General features: G+C 44.1%; 1 pseudogene; it reads left to right on the top strand.

Annotated features, from left to right (window-relative positions):
• Positions 1–2,759: 2,759 nt before the first annotated feature.
• On the top strand, positions 2,760–16,589 carry LOC136479625 (wall-associated receptor kinase 2-like; annotated as a pseudogene).
• The last annotated feature ends 7,960 nt before the right edge of the window (positions 16,590–24,549 follow it).

Below are 24,549 nucleotides of genomic sequence, written 5' to 3'. Positions count from 1 at the left end.
AACTTGCCACGCCACTCGATCCTAGCGACGATGCAAAGTTAGATCACTCGAGTGGCACTAGATGACCGATATGCAAACAAGTTTGCTCCTCTTGATAGTATGGCCATCTATCCTAAACCCGGTCATATACTTCTCTACACACCTATGACCGGTGAAATGAAATGCCCTAGGTTATACCTTTGCCTTGTGCATTCCATTCCATCTCCTCCAATGTCGATAAAACACATGCACCAACACGATCAACAATGATATGATCCACTTCATATCATCACGTGATCATATTAGTTCATCGATCTTGACTTTACTTGCTCTTCACCGTTGCCATCGTCCATCGGCGCCAAGTCTTGCTCAAGCTTCACCGCCACGCAGTCCATCACTCCAAAGCCTTCGACTTGCCCTTCACGCTTGCAACCGGTCCATCAAGCCAAGTCTTGTCTTGATCTTCTCCACCTTGATCACATGACTCAATGTCATGTCTCATGTGCATTTAGGCTCCTTCATCATCATATGTGTGAGCTTTGCAACATCTCCAAGCCATTTTCACCTTCATGGCATATGTTGCTCACACACATGTATCTGTGGACTAATCACCTGTGTATCTCACATAAACACAATTAGTCCACCTAAGTTGTCACTCAATTACCAAAACCACACAAGGACCTTTCAGAGTGCCAGATCGGCGGCACTCGGCAAAGTCAATTTTCTTTGCCGAGTGTCGTGATCTGGCACTTGGTGAAGTTTTTAAAAAAATTCAGCAGCTCTTTGCCGAGTGCCAGCTGGGCGGCACTCGGCAAAGTTATTAGTTTGCTGAGTGCCAACCCTAGGCACTCGGCAAAATAATTTTGTTTTTTGGTTTTTTGCCACCAATTTTTTTTGAAGCTTTAGCACACTACCACAAAGAACATGTTTAAATTTGGGACATTTTCATTGTCTTTTGGCATATTTCTATAGTTTATTTTGTTTTGTTGAATTTTTCTGAAAAATGTAAGTTTGAACTGCAGGTGCATCGAATAATGGATTACATTTGTTCAAAAAATGTTATCCTTGTTTCTTAGTGTAAATTTAGGCTAAATCCAGGAACTATCTTGAAATTTCGATCAACGTGCTCACGGGGCAACGCCGCCAACTTGCGTGGGAGTGGTTTTTTAATTGTATAAAATGCGAACAAATTCCGAAAATCATGAAACTTGTCAAATTGTCGCCATATCGTATGCGTATACCGTGGAAAAATTTAAAAAAAGTTTCGACCATGTTGTCACGTACGATGCTCACAAACTAGGACATCTATCACATGTAGAGATGTCCTGGTTTGTAAGCATCGTACGTGACAACGTGTACGAAATCTTTTGAAATTTTTATCATAGCCTCCACATATGATATCATGACATCTCAACAAGTTTCATGATTTTCGGACTTCATTTGCTTTTTATAGAATTTAAAAACACTTTGCACGCAAGTTTACGGTCTTGTTTCGTGAACAAGATGTCCGAAATTCTGGGTACGTTCCTGGATACGGCTTCACATTACACTCATTAACATGACTATCATTTTTTGAATCATTAAATTCCATTATTCGTACCATGTGCAGTTCAAAATTATATTTTTCGAAAAAAATCAAGTAAATGAAATAAAGTAACTAAATATATCAAAAAGCCATAAAAATCCCCAAATTCTAACTAGGAGTTCCTGGTGCTTTTTAAAGGGCTACACAAAAAATTTGGAGGCCAAAAACAAAAAAAAAACTTTACCGAGTGTCGGGGCATGGCACTCGGCAAAGGGGGCCTTTGCCGAGTGCCTCCCTGATCCGGCACTCGGCAAAGAGCCCATCTGGACTTAAGCAATTCGGCCGGCCGGCGTCAGACAGACAGCCAGAAAGCCAGCCCCCGCGCCCACGCCCGCATCGCCCCCGCTAAGCCTGGGCGTTCGGGTTACCCGATTTTTTCGAGTCGGGTAATTCGGGTAATTCAAAATTCGGGTAATGAAAATTGCTACCCGATATTACCCCCGAAAAAACACTACCCGCAAATTCGGGTGCCCGATAATTCGGGTTCAGGTTCGGGTATTACCCGATATACCCAAATTTACAGAAAACAACAAACTACACTAAATTTTAGTAGCGATCTATACATAATTTCAGCAGCAATTTGTATAGAATTTCAATAGCAATTTGTAGAGAATAATATATTACAGTCACTCATTCAAATAGAGAGAATTATATTCTAATAAAGTGATAAGTTAAATTGTTTAGCTAACAACACATGATAAATACAAAGACAAAAACAAATTTTTGGGTAGTTCGGGTAGTTTGGGTACCGGGGGATATTACCCGAATTACCCAAACTAATTTCGGGTAATCAAAATCGCTATCCGAATTTGGGATCGGGTACCTCGGGTTCGGGTAATTCGGGTCTGGGTTCGGATAATTCGGGTACGGGTATTGGGTATCGGGTATTTTGCCCAGGCTTAGCCCCCGCCCCCGCGCCGCACGTCGTGCCCATGCCCGCCAGCGCCCGCACGCTGCCCGCGCGCCTTGCCCCTGGCCTGCTCGTGCCGCCCGGCCGCCCACGCTGCCCGCTCCCTGCCCTCGGCCGTGCCCTGCTCCTAGCCACCCTAGGCTGGCCTACCCGCGCGCTCGCACTGCTCGCGCTGCTCGGCCGCCCGCGCTGCCCGCGCCCTGCCCCCGGCCGCCCCAGGCCGGCCCCACCCCCCGGCCGGCCCTGCCCCCGGCCGCGCCCGTGCCTGACCCCATTTTGACTCCGATGACCCCGACTCCAACCCCAACGCCGCCCGACCCCAATGCCGCCCGCCCCTACCCCCGGCGCCCGTCAGGTATGCCTTCTCTCTTTTTGTTGTCGTGGTAGTGATAGTTGTAGTAGTATTAGTTGTACTAGTAGTGCTAGTGGTAGTAGTAGTATTAGAAGTAGTGGTAGTAGTAGTAGTAGAATTAGTGGTAGTAGTAGTAGAATTAGTGGTAGTAGTTGTAGCAATAGTGGTGGTAGTAGTAGTAGAACTAGTGGTAGTAGTAGTAGCATTAGTGGAAGTAGTAGTAGAAGTAGTGGTAGTACTTGGATATATTCTTCTGCATGGATTGATATTCAAATTACATGGCTTCTCTTGAGACATATGTGCTTGTCGGCCATCGTGCCACTGTTTTTTGCAGGTTTTGGAAACCTCACCGTGCAGGGGAGGTTCTGCCGAATTTTTTTTTAAATGACAGTATTTTATTCCATTTTTGTAGAAAAGAGCCCGTCGGAGTTCCTGTCGCCATGCCGGTCTGCCTGCACCGCGCTGCCTCGCCACTGCACTGACCCACCTTGGCCCCGCTAGCCTGACTCCGCCGCCACCCTAGGTATAACCCCTCTTTCCGTATCATGGTCGTAGATCACATAACCTAGTTAGATGTCTCCTGTTTGAAAGAGATACGGTTGGAGGTATGCAGATCTTTACATATCTATGACCGTATCTGTTTCGGATTGTCCATGTTTTTTGGACAGCCTATGGATGCGTAGATGGGTTAGTTTCCATGGTCTGCTCCAGTTTGAGATAGAGTTTCGGCATCACCTCCCTGTTATTCTCTGGATACGCACTCTTCTTTGGCAAGACGTGTATCTAGAGAACAGCGGGGAGGTGCTGTTGAAATTCTATCTCAGATAGGAGTAGAGCATGGAAACTAACCTCATCTACGCATCCATGGGTGGGATTAGGACCTATCCTCACCTATTAGATAGTAGGAACACCATGTAGATGCAATTGATGGTTACATTACTCGCTGATACATATGTTAGAGGATGGATGACCATTAGTGGATGTACACGGGCTAGAGAAGTCAGAGTGATTACACCACGGAATGGATGAACAAGACCGATGCTTTCTTGAACAGTGCATTTGGCAAGGCTGCTAAAGGACATTGCCTAGTTTTGTGTCCCTGCATCAAATGTGGAAACAGGAGGAGGGTAAACAAGGTGGAAATGGGTAAACATCTTGTGAAGAATGGATTTACGCTGGACTACACCCGGTGGGTCCACCATGGTGAAGCCCATCATATGAGAGAGGAGGTGGTGAGACCATGTGTGGAGGCTTTTGATGCTGATGCGAGGGTACCAGACATGTTAGATGACTTTCACCAAGGACAGTTCGATGAGGGACGTGAGAAGGAGGAGATGGAGGTAGCCGCATAGGCGTTCTACGACATGATGGACTCGGCACAGAAACCCCTTCACGATCGATCAATGGTGTCTCAACTGGATGCCATTGGATGCTTAATGGGGTTGAAGTCTGAGTTAAACTTGAGTTGACCTGGCTTTAATAAGATGTTGGCCGTGATTGGCACCCTGCTTCCGGAGGGCCATATTCTGTCAAAGAGCATGTACGAGTCACAGAAACTCCTTCAAGCACTTAAGATGCCGTATGAGCAGATACATGCTTGTCCAAAGGGGTGCGTCCTATTTAGGAAAGAACATGAGCATGCAAAGTTCTATCCAAAGTGTAAATCCTCTAGGTACCTAGAGGTAGACTCTGATGATGGCCAGAAGAGGCAACTTACGATCCCCGTGAAAATCCTACGGTACCTTCTGTTCCTACCGAGGATCCAATGGCTATACATGACTGAGGAATCCACAAAATAGATGACATGGCACAAAAATGGCAAATGGTACAATCCTGACAAGATGGTACATACATCCGATGGTGAAGCTTGGATCCGCTTTAATGACAAACATCATGACAAAGCAGATGAGGCTCATAATGTACGTGTCGCGCTGGCAATAGATGGGTTCAATCCTTATGGAATGATGGCTGCCCCATACACATGTTGGCCCATCTTCATTATCCCCCTTAATCTCCCCCCTGGTGTCTCCTTTCAATGACATAACATATTCTTGTCGTTGATAATTCCTGGACAGCCAGGGAGTAATATGGGTGTGTTCATGGAGCCCGTGTTTGATGAATTGGTCCATGCTTCGAATGAAGGGGTATGGACATACGACCGAGCTACAAAGACAACCCTCAAAATGCACATTTGGTACCACTACTCCCTGCATGACTTCCTAGCGTATGGGATATTCTGTGCCTGGTGTGTTCATGGGAAGTTCCCTTGCCCAATATGCAAGGAAGGTGTGAGGTTCATTTGGTTGCAGAAGGGTGGCAAGTATTCGTCGTTCAACAGACATCGTCAATTCCTACCTCTTGACCATCCATTCAGACAAGACATCAAGAACTTTATGAAAGGTGTCAAAGTGATATCTGATGCACCTCAGATGATGACTGGTGCCGAGGTTCATGCTCAAATAGATGCTCTCATGCCTAATGAAGAAGGTGGTTTTGTGGGATATGGTGAGCAACATATGTGGACTCATATCTCGGGCATAACGAGGCTCCCCTATTTCGATGGCCTTCTCCTGCCACATAACATTGATGTAATGCACACTGAAAAGAATGTCGCCGAGGCACTTTGGGCAACACTCATGGACACTGAAAATTCTAAGGACAACCCTAAGGCTAGAGTGTACCTGTCAACATTGTGCGATAGACCAAATCAAGAGATGCAGCCTCCTAGTCGTGGTAAGACCTAGAGAAGGCCTAAGGCTGATTTCGTCTTGAAAAAGGACCAAAAGAGGGAAGTACTTGAATGGATCAAGACGCTAATGTTCCCTGATGGGTATGCAGTAAATCTAAAGAGGGGAGTGAACTTAGGCACTCTGCGAGTAAAAAGGGTGAAGAGTCATGACTACCACATATGGATTGAGCAGCTTCTTCCGGTGATAGTTTGAGGCTATGTCCCAGAGCATGTCTGGCAAGTGCTGGCAGAGTTGAGCTACTTATTCCACCAGCTTTGTGCCAAGGAACTCTCTCGGACCGTCATTGATGACTTGGAAAAAGTAGCACCCGTGTTGCTTTGTAAGTTGGAGAAGATCTTTCCACCTGGCTTCTTCTTACCGATGCAGCATTTGATTGCGCACCTCCCGTATGAGGCATGGATGGGGGGGCCCATGCAGAACCATTGGTGTTATCCAATCGAGAGATGTCTAAAGACTCTTCGCAAAAAATATAGAAATAAAGCCAAAATTGAGGCTTCCATTGCAGAGGCATACATTCTAGAGGAGGTGTCTAACTTCACAGAGAAATACTACACTGAGAAACTTCCTAGCGTTTATAATCCACCACCTCGTTACAATGCTGGCAAAAATGAATCAAACCTCAGCCTTTTCTAAGGGCAATTCGGAAGCGCAAGTGCATCGACCACTAAGCAATTGAAAAATGAAGAGTGGCGCAGTATCATGCTATATGTGTTGACCAACCTTGTCGAGGTGCAACCGTTCATTGGGTAAGTTCTGAACGAACTTGTTTCATTTCGCCATATGGCCTTGTTTCTTCGTCCAACCCCCTTGTTTCTCGTTGGTATAGGGAATTTCTTCGTCAATCCTGGCATGGATCAAGGCAACCTACCCTGCAAGAAAATGATACCCTTCTTTCACGGGGTGCGGGACCAGAGAGCCCCGATTTCATTTGTTGGTTCAAACAGAAAGCCCAAACTGATGCGTCTATAAGTGACAAGCTGAGACAGGCTGCAAATGGTTGTGCCGTTAGGGTCAAGTCATTTACCAGTTATGACGTGAATGAATATTGTTTTCACACAACAAGCTACGAGCAGAGTCGACCCAATCAAAAAACCACAAACAGCGGAGTTGTTATGCCCGGCACTGATGGACTCGAGAATTATGGAAGAATTAAAGAAATCTATGAACTATCATTCTATGGTTCCAAACCTCTTACTCCTATCATATTTAAATGCCACTGGTTTTATCCTGGAGTAACGAGATGGACCCCTAAGCTTGGGCTAGTCGAAATTCGACAGGATTCTGTCTATCCAGGAAAAGATGTCTACATTGTGGCTCAACAGGCCATCTAGGTTTATTATACGTCATACGCGTGCAAAGACGCCGAGCATCTTAAGGGTTGGTCTATTGTGCATAAGGTATCGCCACATGGTAAACTACCTGTCCCAAACGATGAAGATTACAACTTCAACCCAAACACATATGATGGAGAGTTCTATCAAGAAGAGGGACTACAAGGGAGGTTTGACATAGACTTAACCGAAGAGATAGGAATGAAAGTAGACAATGAAAGGGATGATGATGAGGATGCTGGAAATGAGGTGCGAAATCTGAAGGACATACAAATGCTTGAGCGATTACGTTTAGGCAATGGCAATGAAGACAACATTCCTCCTTCGGATAGTGTTGATGAGTTGGACAATGTTGATAGTGATGACGAGACCTATGATCCAGCTAATCTCAATCATGAAGATTATTTCTAATACATGTAATACTATGTTTTTTGTAATTATGTTTTGTTCATTTTTGCACCTATTTCTAATTACGTCTTGTTTTTCTTTTTTGTTGCTGGTGATTGAACAAAGATGGCGGGCGACTGTCATAGGTCCGTGAACTCGATTTACCAAAGACCACGCCGGCTATAGGAGGAGGCGGAGGGAGCGGCGGAGGGATTGGTCAGGAGGACGAGGAAGAGGACCGCCAACCGTAGGAGGGGGCCATCTGCTCCCACACCGTGTGAGGAGGAGTCGGAGGAGGAGGTGGCGCCTGTGGATGAGTCAGACGATGAGCTAGTTCGCCAGACAGACGAGGAGGAGGGGCCGTGTGAGAAGGAGCCAGAGGAGGAGGAGGCGGCAGGCATGGGTTCCGCTTCCTCTGACTCCTCTTCGAGTGTCTACTTGCGAGGTCCCGTGAGCCTCCCATAGGCTCCGCTTCCTCACCAACGCCCAGTGATTCGCCCCAAAGGGCAAAAGTAAGTAACTTTATATGTTATCACCACCACTTCATATGATATGATGAAAAAACTAATAATTTTTCTTAATCACTTGTGCAGGAACTAGGTGGTTGTGTCGGGTGGTAATGCATGGCTAGTCAACGGCATCCTGGGTCTTCTGTGCAGGCAATACTTCCTCGGCATTGTCACGTACGCATCGAAGACGGAGCCGGCCTACTCGTTTGACCACTACGTCGTCGCCACTGATGTGGAGTACCCCAACAAGGCGGCACGGGTGAAGGCAGAGCTTTGGGTAAGTCTCCCTAACACAACATTGCTCAATATGTCGCATTCATTGGACTTTTCTTGAAATAATGAATGGATACATCGCTTTTGTATGCAGACTTATTACAGATGCGAGGAGGGATTTGAGGCTAGGGCGAAGCAGGTGACTACCAAAGCCTGTAAAAAACTCATCACCGACAAGCATCACGAGGCACGCATCCAGGCCATTGTAACCTACTACGGGTCGAAGCTTGGAGAGAGAAAAACCAAGAAAGACGCAAGAGAGATGCAGCTGACCCAGGAGCAGTGCCTTGAGGTAAATAAAGAACATCAATATTGATTCGTTTTGAGATTAAGTTGGTTTAATTTGATCTTCTTATATGTCCAATACTTGATGACGAGTAGATGATTCCTTGGTGGTGCCAAGCGTATCCTGAGTGCTGGGCGATGATGGTGGAGAGGTGGCTCATGGAGGAATACATCAAGATGCACAGGGATGCCTGGGACCGTTGTTTGCAGATGCAAGGTCCAGCACACCATCAAGGCAGCCGCAGCCTCGCCGGATACGCGAATTCATTTATCTATTGTGACGCTCAGTTCTACCTGATTTGTAACCATCGTCCTGTCTTTCTCGCAGTCGGCGTCACATAGTGGTTTGGCTTGCTCAGACTTCCAGGCATGGTGTATGGCCCACAAGGGTAAGGCGACATCCGACGTCTCCTTCAACCTGGAGGACCCGCCCGAGGCATACACGAACCCGAGCGTCCACTCCCGCATCAGTGAGTACACTGAGGTGGCGAGGTCGCTCCATGGGTCAGACCACGATCCAAGCACCCAGGACTTCGATGGAGAGGCCGTCATGAGGGCGGGGCAAGGCAAGAAGCATGGTCAGTTCTGGCTTGGCGACGGCATCATCGACACGGCCTCTACTCCCTCTCTCTCCCAGATCCGAGCACGGAGCAGGAGCGAGAGCCCAGCCATTCGCACACGGCCGACCGCTGCACAGCACCAAGTCGACGCACTTGAGGTTATTCCTATTTTACTCGTCATACATTAATCTTTACACACCTTAATTAGCTTTGCATTACTGAAACATTGGAGTGGAATATTGCAGGCTTGGCTGGAACAAGAAATGAGGCAACGTCAGGAGCTGGCGGCCGAGCTGGACGCCGAGCCGACCGAGTGGTAGGCCCAGGCGCAGAGGCTAACGGATATTACGGAGTTCCTACACGGGCTTGGGCAACGTGTGGGCTTGTCTCTACCACCTGGGCTGTTGGTTTCACCTCCGCCTTTGCGTCCTGCAGTTGCAGCTACTCCTGTGAGTATGAAAGTTTTTTTCTTTCGCTTGTGCTTTGCTTGTATGGCCTCTACCTTTCTAGATTAGCTATCTAAATAATCTTGTCTCACATGCAATCTTTACTCCTTTGTGCAGTTTCCATCTGACGATGGTTCGAATAATCCACCTCATGCACATTCGAATGATGCAACTGGGTCTTCACCACAGTCACAGTGGCCGAGATGAGTGCACGTTGTATTTTTTTTATTTGTTGTTCACTTGGTGATGGACTTTGATATACTTGTGATGCGCTTGTGGACTTTGATGGACTTGTGGATTTATTTGGATGGACTTGAGCACTTATTATTATATATGTGATATATATTGTGATGGATGTGATATGTGCGGATGGATGTGTGGATGGATGAGATATATATGTGATGGATGAGATATATATGTGATGGATGAGATATATGATTGTATGAATTTATTTGTCATGATAGAACATAAAAATATAAAAATGGCCGTTTTGGGTCACTTTACCGAGTGTTGCACTCGGCAAAGGACCCCTTTGCCGAGTGCCATCGTCACAGCACTCGGCAAAGCTGGGAAAATGGGCTGATGGAAAACCATTTTTTCAGCTTTGCCGAGTGCCATGACCATAGCACTCGGCAAAGAATTTTTTTTAAAAAAAAATTCCAACTTTGCCGAGTGTCGGCCAGAGGACACTCGGCAAAGAATTTTAAAAAAAATTCAAACTTTGCCAAGTGCCGGTAAGAGGACACTCGGCAAAGATTTTTTTTAAAAAAAATTCAAACTTTGTCGAGTGCCGGCTAGAGGGCACTCGGCAAAGTTTTTTTTTTAAAAAAATTCAAACTTTGCCGAGTGCCGACCCTAGAGGGCACTCGGCAAAGATTTTTTTAAAAAAAATCAAACTTTGCCGAGTGCCGGCCAGAGGGCACTCGACAAAGAATTTAAAAAAAAATCAAACTTTGCCGAGTGCCGGCCCAGAGGGCACTCGGTAAAAAAAATTAAAAAATTCAAACTTTGCCGAGTGCCGGAAATAGGGCACTCGGCAAATAATTAAAAAAATTAAACTTTGCCGAGTGCCGGCCAGTGGGCACTCAGCAAAGAAATTTTTTAAAAAAATAAAAAAATCTTTGCCGAGTGCCTACAGGGTTGACACTCAATAAAAAAAATCTTTGCCGAGTGCCTACAGGTTGGCACTCGGCAAAGCCACCGTCAACGGGGCCGGTGACGTGACTGCCGCTTTTCTTGTCTTTGCCAAGTGCCCAATAAAAGGCACTCGGCAAAGAGGGCTTTGCCGATCAATTTTTAACCGTGTGTTCTTTGTCGAGTGCCGCACTCAACAAAGGCTTTGCCGAGTGCAATTTGGCCTTTGCCGAGTGCCTTAGCCACTCGGCAAAGAACCTGAGTCCAGTAGTGTCTTACTAGTATCACTAATGAAATATTCCTTCTGAAGCCTTCCTTTTAGTCCTCTCGAGACAAGAAAAAAAAACATAAACCCTTAAATCAGAAGAAAAAGTATCGAGACCTCCTTATAAAAAAAATATAGAAAAATATCTCCTAAATCTACATGTATATACTAATATAAGTTATTATTGCTTTAGCTTAGCACACTGTTGTCGTAGCTAAGAATGAATAATATAGAATGCTGATCACCATCAGTTTCGTCACTTGGTGGTGATGAATGTGGGCCCTGTAACTATGGTCATCACCGCCAATTCCAGTCAGCGTGATAATGAATTATTACCGCTAGGTTATCATCTCTGGTTGCAATAAGTACTGATAATGGAATATCACCATAGGCTCGTATTGCCGGTCAATGGTGATAATGATTTTTAAAATTAATAAAAAAAAACTCGGTGAGCCATGATGATGAGCATGTTGGCCCACCACCGTTGAGCCCATCTCCACTCACGCATCGGTTATAGGAGACCAGTTGGTCCGTGGGAGAAAAGAAGCATATAGGAGACTAGTTGGTCTGTTGGTCCGAGCCCCTACCAGGACGCCAAATGTGGGGTGACACGCGGGTGAGTAAACCCCGCCTGCATTGAAACGGTCCATATTAGGGCAGTTCTAATTGTGTATTGATGATGGTTTTTATCCTTATTAAATGACTTACCACGTAGGTAAAATGCTGACATGGCAACGTAATTAATAAAGAAAGAGAGCAAAAATCCTAGAAATGGTTTCCTCATGAAAAAATCAGGTCTTCTCTTGACCCAATGCACCAAGAAACCATGAAATCGTCATTGGGGAGAAACCATCAGTTTCCAGGGAGCTCGTGCCACACTCCCATTGGAGGAAGAAGATAGAGTTGGGAGAGAGAAAGAGAAAATAATTATTACACAAAGACACCTCCACTGTTGAAGGGAGTTTCTATAGATGATTTCTTGTGCTATGGAAACCGCATCAGTTTTTTCTATTGGGACTGCCCTTATGGACAGATGATGAAAATCACCACCAACTGTTTTTACAAAACCAATGGTTAAAATGGTGTTGGCGAAAAAAATTGTAGTAGTGAATGTAACGTAGGACCTAGACTCTTTTTTAATAAAATTAAAATTAAAATTTTTGAATAAAAGACACAATAAACACTAGGATTTCAACATATTATATGGATAAATGGTTGCAACAATATTAGGATTACAAGTTGAAAGCTAAAATATAGGTTTACGATGTTAAAGATATGGATGGAACAAGAGCTTATTACGCTAGAAAAAAAAATCCTATTTATTGTGACTAGCGGTCCCTAATTAAGCCTCCACATTAATCCTCACATGCATGAGAAAAATAAATCCTACAAATTCTCATAAAACCAAAAGTACAGGGACATCAATTGGTAGACTCTAACCACCATTAATAATAATATACACCGGAACTATTCTATTTTATAAATCAATGTCCACATCATCATCGTGAAGAAAATAGGATAAAGTAACCAATGGATATATCTTTAAATTACCCACCTATGCCATTAGGAAACACAATTTAATGTAACCCTATAGTTGCATCTAATTGTTGACCTACCATTATGATAGATAAACTACTTAACCACTTAAATTTGCATCTTAATCACAACTTCGACCACTATTAAAAAACTTAATATCCTCTCAATCTATATATGATCTACCAACATCTTCTATTACACAAAATTTTTAAACAACCATAAATTGTGAGTATATGTGTTTCTACATTACTCATTTATGTTAATATCTTAAAAACTAATTAAACTAAACATATATATTGCACCAAAGTGTACATCAAGTACACACATGCTTGCGTAGTAAATATACATGTTATGTTTTAGCAATCATGAAACAAATTTCGTTAACAACTCATACAATAATGGTACTAACAAATCATTTAAAAATTATATAAATAACCATGACATATAGTTTATGTAGATATTTTAGGTAAATTCATACATTAACTAAAATGTTTTACATATCTATATTTGTAGTATGATCGTAAGAACCATTTTATAATTAAGGAATATTATTAAGATATAATTCACATATAAGAAAATTCAAACATCTGGAGAAGTGGTGGAGGTCAATACACAACAAACGTAGCTATAACTAACTGGTCATTAATATTTATTCCCAACAAATAATATTATCTTCCTAAGGTCAGCACTGCTACCATATTTTAGATCTCACTTTGAGTTTGACCACAGATTTTAAGTCACATGGTGCTGATTTTAAAAATTGTTGCCATTTTAGTACTTGTGCAGTATATGACCTAAAAACTTTATTTTCATACAAAACGAGAGTTAGTAGATTCTATAATAAGTGCAAGAGTTTTAGGTCAACTCTTTAGATTAAAAAATATAAGGCAACTAATAAATTAAAATTTTGAAATGTTATTGGTCCTTGCAAAAGTCGCATGATGGATTAGTCTTACTACCAAATGTGGCCATGCATTTGAGCGAAACGTACATCTTGTTGTGTGGTTACCTGGACGATTTACGGTTTGGAAATTTATTCAACAATCATCACCTGCTCCAAAAGTTTTGGAATCAAATTTTGTAACATTGTTTGATGTGTCTTGGAATAAGACATTATACTGCTACTCGACGTGTGTTGTTCTAACTAGTAAGATCTCGGGTCGTGAGTCAGTAGGTCACATGTGGGATAGAAAGGGGCGTGAGGGCATTGTGGTAGTAAAAAAAGACGAACAGAAGAATACCTTCTCAGTTTAATATTAGACTAGCAAATACGTCCGTATGTTGCAATGGAACCTAATATGTCTTGCAATCGGACTCCTTAACAATGTTGAACGTCCGTTTTTTCCAACTTGTATGAGAATGTGCCGTGAGTTTGGACATATACGGGATAGAGAGTGCGCAGGGGCACTTTGGAAACTAAAAAAAAAGACTGATGGAATCACCACACCTTTAATATTAGGTATATACATATAGATACAGATAAATTTCTATCATGTGTGATTTCGTGGGTTGATTGGCTCCAGATGTCGACGAGTGCAAGTTCCTGGGTGAAGATAGAGTGTGCTTCGGTGTATGCAGCAACACGATCGGGTCATATGATTGCCAGTGCCCGCAAGGAACTTACGGCGAACCCGACGTCGAAGGTGGCTGCGTCGATTATAATTTCAACAAAGGTCAGTACGTATTAATTAAGTACAAAAGCACCCCGGAGTCGCACTGGTTGCACACACAGACACAGCGGTATCTTACATTAATTGATTTATTTGCAGCAGACGCGCTGTCGCCTACGGTGGCTCCGGTGCCGACGACAGGGATGCCCAACTGCAGCACTAGCTGCGGCGACGTGAGCGTGCCGTACCCCTTCGGCTTTGGGAACCCCGGCTGCTACAGTCCCCCGCGGCTGCTTCTGGGAGGGGACGGCAACGGCAACGGCACCCTCCAGGTCGTCCACATCTCCTTGCGCAACTCCATAGTGCACGTCATCCATCACAGCAGCAACACCAACATGATCACCGTCGTCGATCACACGGTGATCAACTCCACCGATTTTGTGGCTGACGTTCGCCTCCCAGACATCGGCGAGCCCTATGTGCTGTCGACCAGGAACGAGTTCATCGTCATGTCCGGGTGGGACATGCGTGCCAACCTCCACGGGGAGTACAGAAACAGCAGCAGTAGTAACACCAGCGATAGTATCATCAGCCGAGCTGTCTGCAGCAGCTCCGGCGGAGATCGTGGTGCTGGTGGGCCGCCGCCGGTCCCAACACAAAGCCACCGCGGGTACTGCTCCGGCGACGATGGCTGCTGCCATGCTCCCATCTCTGCAGGCAGCACGCCCAAGAGAGTGGAATTCAAAGTGCTCAATAAGAACATCAGACACCATCAATATGGTATTTGGTCGCGGAACTTCGCGTTGGCGTTTGTCTCGGAGGTGGGGTTGACTGATCAGTGGTACAAGATCCTCAACATGTATGATCAGTGGATCGGTTACATGTCATCTCCCGTTGTTCTCCAATGGGCTGTTAAACAAGGCTTGTCAGCGCCTGCTGCCGACAACTCAGGCAAGTGCCCATCGGACGTGTCCAGCCGCCTTTGCAAGAGTGAGAACAGTGACTGCCGACAAGAGAATGGAGGCTTTACGTGCCACTGCTCCAAGGGCTACGACGGCAACCCTTACGTCGCCAATGGATGCCAAGGTCACTAATGCTTTTACCCGAGTACACATTCCTCCTCGTGGATATCTCTATTCACTAGTTTATAGTTCTTTGGAATGGCTTCCATTGTTCTTTATTGTCCATCCTTATTGGCTACAGATATTGACGAGTGTAACGACCCGGCGATACGCAAATCATGCTTTGGCGGCTACTGCCACAATTTGCGTGGACATTACGAGTGCCGGTGCTCGCCAAGAATGCACGGCAACGCTTATGAGCACGCCGGCTGCGTCGTCAACAAGGCCCCAACAGGTGAGAGCCACTGGATCCTTCTGCTGACATCGTACGTACATTAGTAGCTTGCAAAAATGATCATAATAGTGTATGTGTATGTACATTTTCAGGTTTAATTATTGGTTTGTCAGTTGCTAGTGGCCCAGCGCTCCTTCTGATAGTTCTGGGTATATTTTTCCTACTCCGCAAGTTTAAACAACGCAAGATAAAAGTACAGAAACAAAAGTACTTCAAGCAAAATCGTGGACAATTGGTGCAACAGCTGTTGTCCCAAAAGGCAGACATTGCAGAAAGGATGATAATACCATTGGATGAGCTTGCAAAGGCCACAAACAACTTCGACACAGCTCGTGAGATTGGTGGCGGAGGTCATGGTACTGTTTACAAAGGAATACTATCAGATTTACATGTCGTGGCCATCAAAAGGTCAAAGATTACCATGAAGAAAGAAATAGATGAGTTCATAAACGAGGTAGCAATCCTCTCACAGATCAACCATAAGAATGTGGTAAAACTCTTTGGATGTTGCCTAGCTAGAGACTGAGGTGCCATTGTTGGTGTATGAGTTTATTCCCAATGGGACCCTTTATCACCATCTTCATATTGAAGGCCAAGAAAGGTCACTTTCATGGAGCAATAGGCTGAGGATCGCAACTGAAATAGCTACTTCTCTTGCCTATCTTCACTCATCAGTTTCAATCCCAATAATCCATAGAGACATCAAGTCTAGTAACATACTTCTTGATGATACAATGACATCAAAGATATCCGACTTTGGAGCTTCAAGGTACATTCCGATAGACAACACAGGGTTGACAACAAGGATACAGGGAACATTCGGATACTTGGATCCAGAGTGCTTTCAAACCGGTCGTCTTACCGAGAAAAGTGATGTTTATAGCTTTGGTGTAATTCTCGTGGAGCTACTCACCAGGAAGAAACCAACTTGTTCACATTTGTCCAATGAATATGGTGGCCTTGTTCCACATTTCCTCAATCTACTTGTCTCCAGAAACCTTGACCAGATAATGGATCCACAGGTTCTAGAGGAAGGAGGCACAGAAGTACAACACAAGTTGTTATGATTGCAGCATCCTGTATAAACATAAGAGGTGAAGAAAGACCAACGATGCGACAGGTTGAACTTACACTAGAAAGACTTCAACAAGGTTCCAACAAAAAGTACAAGAAAGATGATATGGTAACTGAGGAATTTGTGAATGGTAGCATTGGGGGATACTATCCATCATGGACTAGTGAAAGGCAGAGACCTGAGGAATCTAGTAGAAGATACAGTTTGGAGCAAGAGATGATGATGTCGGCGAGGTATCCTAGATAGCATAGCTCTGTGTCGTGTGCATCAATAGCACAAGGGATTAGTTAACTTCTCCTACTAGTATTTTTATGCATGATGATTTGGTGGATCCTCTATTTGTACCATTGCATCTGTTTTGTTCACATGATTCGGCCATATCACCAGTTAATAAAGATAACCATATAGCAGATCAAAGCATACTTGTAGAATCAGCTGTAGATTGAGCCACCTCTATTCAAAAAAATTCTCGTCACTGAAAATCATTTCTATATTGCCTTTTGATGTCTTCTACCGGTCACGCCTTTCCCATATGTATGCACCTCTATATATATTGTTCACTATTTTATTTATATATAATTTATTTTATCAATCCAAGAAGGAATCACCGCAGACGCCATGCGCAGCCAGGAATAAAACAGTGTGAAGTTGTTTAGCCAGGAATAAGGCTATAGTCGATGCCGAGTAGGAGTGCTCCGTTTGCTTGTTTAGCCAGGTGCGCCGGCCCACGGAACACTTTTGCTAAACTATTTAAATTTAAAAAAAGGCAGCCGTGTGCGTGCGTGCGCGTAGCTGGTGAGAAAAGATATCTTTCATTCGAACACGGTCGGTCCACGCCCGGGAACGCGCAGCTAGCGATCGCCTGGGAACGCGCAGCCACCACCGCCGGGCCGGCGGCCGCCCCAAGGCCCCTTCTTCTAAAGCCGCCAGCCATAGATGGTCGCAAAAGTGAAACCCTAACCATGCTGCCTCCTCATCCACCGCCTTGGCCACGGCGACCTCGCTGTTGGCCGTTCCACCCACCGCCCGCTCGCCCGTTGCCCCGCCCCCGGCCCCTTCTTTCCCCATTATCATTGATGTGTGCCAGGGCTGTCCCGAGGAAATCCGAGGTCTTGTACGAAACTAAAAAATAAGGTCTATTAACTTGAAAAAAATAGGACTAAAATAAGATATACGATATAATATATTATATTGTAATAAGATATGTCAAGAATGGAACCTATGTTGCAGTATCTTTACTTGAATAGCATCATTCTTTTAGCGTTCTTTGAAATGGAATCTTCAATGATATGCTCAATCAATGTTCTCCAACATTTGGGCACAGGGCGGTAGGAGACGTCGAGACTAAGAAGTTTGGGAATTGGGATCGCACTATCATAGAGTCAGGGAGACAAAACGTCCGTGCGGCCGGACGGGAAATCATTTTCTATTGGGCTAATTGGCCATGCTATTGGGCCAGGCCAACGAACGGATCAAACAAATACGGCCTGCTTAGCTATATAGGTAATGGTACTACATACTTGGAAGCCTATCAGAATTGGAGGCCTGCGCCGTCGCTGAGGCTGCACGCCCCCTAGGGACGGCCCTGCGTGTGCGACGCTAATCTTATCGGCGCACGCGCGCTCAATAAGATTTGGGGTGACCGCATGTTTGTCGCGGAGCAGGGGTGGGTCACCAAGGAACACCGGGTGGTTAGGTTGCAGTAGGCTCCACTTCTGCTCGATTTCACGGTCACGCACAGAGCCTGCCACGACACGGCCAAAACTGGAATAACTGCACACAAATTATATTGTTTTACATGTGAGGATGACCTACATGTGGGTTTTTCTACGCTTCCAATCCATCGACGGATTGGGAGTATTAGGGGTCCTTTTTGTGAGCTATAATTCATGGTCGTGGCATGGGTTGTGAATAATATAGGGAATAAATTATATTGTTTTACGACTTGTGCCGTAGAGTTGATAGTTGTTTGCGTGAGATGTCATAAACTAATAATGTGTAAAACAATGTGTTGTAACACTTAAGTACTAATATCCACTAATTTGATGTGAATTTGTGGTGAGTTATGTTTGCCCCCTTACGATTCATCTTGGATGAAGGTTGAATAGATGTGGTGCTAGGAAAGGTAGTACTCTGCACGACTGGGCAGGTAAAGCCGTAAAGGTTAGGCACTTAGGCTAGTACGGTCAATAGATGACAGCTTGGCTTTAACGTTCCATCCGGCTAAGGAGCGGTCCTGTTAGTTAAAGTGTGTTATCCAAATTTAATTCGATGCGACCAGGTCAGATTATTTTTTGGATTAGTGGGATCGCGTTTGTCAAATCGGGACATCCGTTAGGATACATAGGAGAGCAAAGCAGGTTCAGTCAGATAAGTCTGATGGTAGTCATCTTGCTAGCCCACTCGTCTCGGAGGCAGATAAAAGCGCGACCTGCCAGTGCGAGACACCATCATGCATTCGACCGGACCCACTGTATGCGCTCCACGGGAGTCCCTCCCCTCCACTACATGCAAATATCGCTATCTGAGTGACGTCATCCTGACATATAGCCTATTAAAAAAGCAAAACATCATTTTAAATTGCTATAACTCTTAAAACGGTTTACCTATTTTCAATTCTGATTGCACCAGTGTGTTTTACGTGGCGAGACAAACAAAAATAGACCCACTTGCATATATTTTGAAGAATTTTATTCTAGTAGCAACTTATGTATAAATATGTGCTAAAAGATTTATTAAGGAGTTGTTACCATGTAATAATAAAGTTGCTATTGCAAAAATATACTAAAGTTGTTACATAGTATGCACATCGATTGTTTTATGAAATAAAAAAATGGTTACATAGTAGTGCATAAATTGCTAACTGGGCAGGGATTATTAAGCAACCCAATGTAGGAGCCGAGAAACATGACCAGCTATCAACTCAAGGGTATTTATTAAGAGATTACCGGCCCAAAACAAGAGAATGCTTTTCTTTTTTGACAACTTAAGCATGCAATGGCTACCTTTTTGTGACAACTTATACATTATAGGTGTGGCAATTAATATGCAGGACTTAGGAAGGCATTTGAACCTAAAAGGATGACTCAAAATTGGAATTAAATAATATTAAAAAAACTTGACTGAAAACTGAAACTAAAGAAACATTGAAAAAAACAAAAAAAACTTGACTGGAAACGGAAAATAAAAAATCATTGAAAAAAACTCGTAACTCATTTAACTAAAACTAAAAGAAACAATGAAAATAACCAAACAAGAGAATGTTTTACTTTTGTGGCAACTTACGTGTGCAATGACTACCATTTTGTGACAACTTACGTGTGTAATTGCTACCATTTTGTGACAACTTATACATTGTAGGTAAGCCTGGGCATTCGGGTAACCCAAATTTTTCGGGTCGGGTAGTTCAGGTAATGAGAAATTCGGGTAATAGAATTTGGTACCTGAAACTTGCCCCGAGAAAACACTACCCGATTTTTCAGGTTCCCAATATTTCGGATTCGGGTTCGCGCAATACCTGGTCTACTCGAAATTCACAAAAACCATCAAACTGTGTAGAATTTCAGCAGCAATCCTAATCAGTAAACGCAGTTTTGTATCCAGCATATCAGATAGAAAAATGCATAAGGGAAACTTTAATTAGCTAGCAAATACCAAAGTACACACCAACTACCAAACAGCATGTTCCACAATCACAAGAGACAAGAGTGGAAGACCAGGTGCGTGCACCTCCTAGTCTCCTCGTCACTCGATCTGCTGGTGCAGCGGTGCCAGCGCTTGGGACCAGTGAGTGCGTCGCCTAGCTCCGTGGGCTCCTGGGGAGGTCTCGAGGAGGAGTTGAGGGCTGGACGCCTCGACCTCGACTGCTCGGCCCGAGGCACCGCCGCACCGCCGCCATGCCGTGGTAGCCGCTAGATTTTGCCGTTCGTCGCCGTCACCGCTAGGTTTTGTGTTTCTCGGTCTCGGGGAGACAGGGCTGGGTCGCTGGGACGCTGCCGCGATGGGCTCTTCTCTCCCGTTGCCTGTTGGGCCGACTAGTAGGGTTGGGGGTTCTGTGTTTGCATTCATGTACAAATCGGGTACCACGACTTATTACCCGAATTAAATTTGGGTATCTAAAGTTACTATCCGAATTTGTAATCGGGTAATTTGGGTTCGGGTACTTCAGGTATGAGTTCAGGTAGTGGGTATCGGGTATTTTGCCCAGGGCTAATTCTAGGTGAGCCGACTGATATGACGCTTTTAGGAAGGCAATCAGACCTAAAACGATAACTGAAAACTGAAACTAAAAAATATTTAAAAAAGACTGAAAACTGAAACTAAAAAAACACTGAAAAAAACTTGACTGAAAACAGAAAATAAAAAAAAAACTGATATTATCAGGCGCGAAAGTGGGCTGTTGCTACTGCATATACATAGGCCAGATCTGGCCATGATATGATCCTTGTGCACGTTCCAGGCTACACAACCAGACCCACGAGAGCTTTTTCGTTTTTTAACGTGGGCTGTCGCTACTGCATGTGGACTCGTGTCTCTCACTCGCATATACGCCTCACGGCGACACATGTGGGCTTCCTGCTTCGCTTGGGCCATCTAGTAGCCGGGCAGCCGGCCCATTGTACTCTCCGTAGGCACCTTTGGGTTACTTACATAGCTTGTGGCAACTGGCCATCGTCGATGTTTGCTGTGGATCACTACCACCTTTGAGTCGTTGTCTGATCAATTCTCCCTCCCTGAACAAATCTCATGCTGCTAGGGGGTGTTCACCTGACCTAATACTCCCGTCATTCCAAATTATAAGTCATTTTGACTTTTTTGATACATCCATTTTGCTATAAATTTAAATATAATAATATATCTATATACATAATAAAATAGATGAACCAAAAAAATCAAACTGACTTATAATTTAAAATGAATGGAATAGATCTATTGGTAAAATAGTGAGTTAGGCTTTCAAATTTGAACTGTAATGGTAACTACGAGAAGGTTTCTATGAACAAGTGGCAGAGGTTTGGGAGAACAAAACAAGAGGTGCTAATTCATTACAAAAATGGCAATTTAAGATAAGGCACACCCATCACTATTTAAGAGGAAAATAATTTCAGTATGCTGGAAATTTAAGATAAGTTGCACCCATCAATATTTAAGAAGAGAATAATTTCACTATGCTGGAGAACAGAGTGATGGCATACCACAACTGAAGAAGAGAATGATTGTTTTTTAACAGTAGTGTTCAGCGAAGATGAGACTAAAGAAACCATTTTCCAAATGGAACATTACAAAGAACCTGGTCCAGATGGTTTTCTAGCTGAGTTCTATCATGTGTTTTGGGATGCAATTAAATCCGATTTGTTGGATATATTCCATGATTTCTATGAAGGAAATCTATCTCTTTTTAGTCTCAAAACTTTGGGATTATAACATTACTGCCAAAAGGTTAAGATGTTATCACTAAATTTGAGTTTCAAAATCTTCACAAAAGTTTCGACAAATAGGATCAACAAGGTAGCAGATAAGATGATACATGGAAGGTGTCACAATCTTTCATGAAACAGTTTAACTATATTGAAAGAAAATAAATAGGGCCATTTTTAAGGTTGATTTCGAGAAGGCGTATGATAAAGTTAACTTGTCCTTTTTGCAATAAACCCTATGATAATTGGATGGTTTGGTGCAAAATTTTTGCAGAATAAAATTTCTTTAAAAAAAACTCGACAAAAAGGTGTCAAGTGAGTTGGGGGACACAAGAGCATTTGAATAAAATTTCTTTTAAAAAAAACTCGACAAAAAGGTGTCAGTGAGTTGGGGGACACAAGAGTGTTTGTTTCTTTGATTGCAGGGGAACTATTCCAACCCACAGCGTCAACAGAATGATAACGTTGGTCATAAAACCATTAAGGACTTTTTAAGACCACTACGAAAATACTGATTAACCTCACGATCCTTTTAGTCAAGCAGTTTATATATGGATGGGGTAAAATTCACAATCAATTAGTAAGTTTCCTGACACCACCATTTGGTTTTTCGAAACTTAGGCACATCAAAATAACAAAACCAAAAAGTATTACGGAAAGAAAGAGCTAAGGACAGCAAAGAAAGGGCATGCCAAGAGTACCACCATGAAATACACACAAATCGATAATGTGCTTTAAAATACTGAAGATTTCACAGAAGTAAAAAGAACGGCAAGCAAATAGTGTTTACTCTGGAAGTATCAGCATTTGATAAAGAAGTTGCTCATCTAAATCTCCATTCAGCATCACTTGATTACCAGAGACACCTCGTTAACCGTTGGATCGGGCGAGCAAGCGATCTCGTCCGTCCGATTGTGGATCGGTCGGGTCCCTCGCCTACTTTATCGTCGACCCGAGCCATCGTGAACCTTTGTCGCGGGCTGATTCTTTGGCCGCTCCCCTCGCCCTCGACTCCCGCACCTCCCTCCTCCTCCCGGCGCGGGTGGGGGCCCTAGTGGCCCCGGCGACCCCCCGCGCACGTCGCTCCGGCTGCCGACGCACCCACAGCGGTGCTGGCGTACGTTCTGTCCTTTGCGCCGGCGGAAGCCGCGGCCTCCGCACTGGCGCGGCGCGCAGCTGTGGCTGTGGACTACCTGCACGGGCACCGCGTCACGGGTGCGCCCTCGACGACGTGAGCGCGGTCCACCGTTGGAGCGGTGCGGGGGCGAGCCGAGCTTTTCTTCGCAGCACGTGACGCCGCTGCGGGGATCAAGCGCCCCCGCTCCTCCTTAGCGCCCGCTTGGCAGCACCACCACGCGCCGCGAGCTGCAGATAACGGCAGTCCAGGTGAAGCCACGGAAAGGGGCGTGCAGGCTGGGCGGCTGGCCATGCCCGGCGGCCCCCAAGCCGAAGGGGACGGCAGCAACGGCATCCCATCCACCTAAATTGGCGTTCACTGCCCCGACAGCACTCGCCAACGCTGGACCGGATGTGACATCAATAGCGCAAAGGTGGTGTTCGACGGAATGCCCATGAGGCAATGAGGTAAACAGCCATGAATCGATGCTTATCCGGGCTGTGTTTGAGACCTTCTTTTGCAGTACTACTTCTAGCCGATCCTCTTTGATATTCACTGTGATGCTTGTGCGTGTCTCATGAATTGTTAATTTGAAGATGTCTAAAACAAACTGATCTCGCAAAGCAGAAACATAAGCTTTGAGGATGAGCAGTCTTAAGTTATTGTTGACTTTTCATCCCTAAGACATTGGTTTAGAATTAGAATGAGATGGAAATTCATATTTGCTTCATATTTTTTGTTACCAAGCCCAGCTGTTTGTGAAATTCTTTTGCATGCACATAGCCTCTTTCCAAAATATTACAGAAATCAATAGGATTAGATATGGCAAGATGCCAACACATGTTTCCTTCAGCTACCATAGATTTTTTTTTCACTGATAAAATACATGCTTGATGACTGCTTGTCTAAAATTTGTGAATTTAAGATGGAATTCCTATTTGTTTAATATTCTTTGTTTGCAAGCCCAGCTGCTGTGAAGTTCTTTTAGATGCACAAAGCACAGATGTTCAGGAGATAGTCGTATGGTGTAGGAGCCACTACACGCAGTAGTTGTATGCCTTCAATCAGTGGGTGCTTCAATCATGATCGTGCATTAGCAATGTCTTGTAGTACTGTATGTATCCCATGTAGTAGATTGTATGGCTTCAGTCAAGGACCTATATCAGTACTTCAGTATGCTATGGAATGGATGCTTATGTTGCCTGCGACACAACCATGTCACAAGCATTCATTACCTCCTAGACAGTCTCCCCATTCTTAGGCAATCAAGTTTAATGCATCACCCTTCGAGTACTCTAGCTCTTCATCATTAATTAAAGGTTATACAAGACATTTTTGTGCTGTGCCACTGAAAGAAACTTAGTGATGCATACTTATGCATGGCCTCAGTTTTTATGACAATATCTGTGAGATATGCTTAGTTTCAGAAAATATTGTTCTCTTATAAAACTATGATCTTACAAAAATTATTGATGCATTGCTATATTGAATTGTATCCCATAGATGGAGTTGCTACTGGGCACATTTGGAACTCAACTCATCTTTATTTGAAACCTTCTAATTTTCTAAACCAACAAGTGAAAAATAAAAAGGTAAATAAGTAATAAAAAAAACATCTCTGGCTGGACCAGGTTATAGCTTAAGCTCCATCATCACTTTCGGTTCCACATGA

The sequence above is a fragment of the Miscanthus floridulus genome, chromosome 9 (assembly GCF_019320115.1).
Source record: "Miscanthus floridulus cultivar M001 chromosome 9, ASM1932011v1, whole genome shotgun sequence".
Taxonomy (NCBI): domain Eukaryota; kingdom Viridiplantae; phylum Streptophyta; class Magnoliopsida; order Poales; family Poaceae; genus Miscanthus; species Miscanthus floridulus.
The sequence above is the reverse complement of the archived record's forward strand: the minus strand, read 5'-3'. Positions and strand labels throughout refer to the sequence as shown.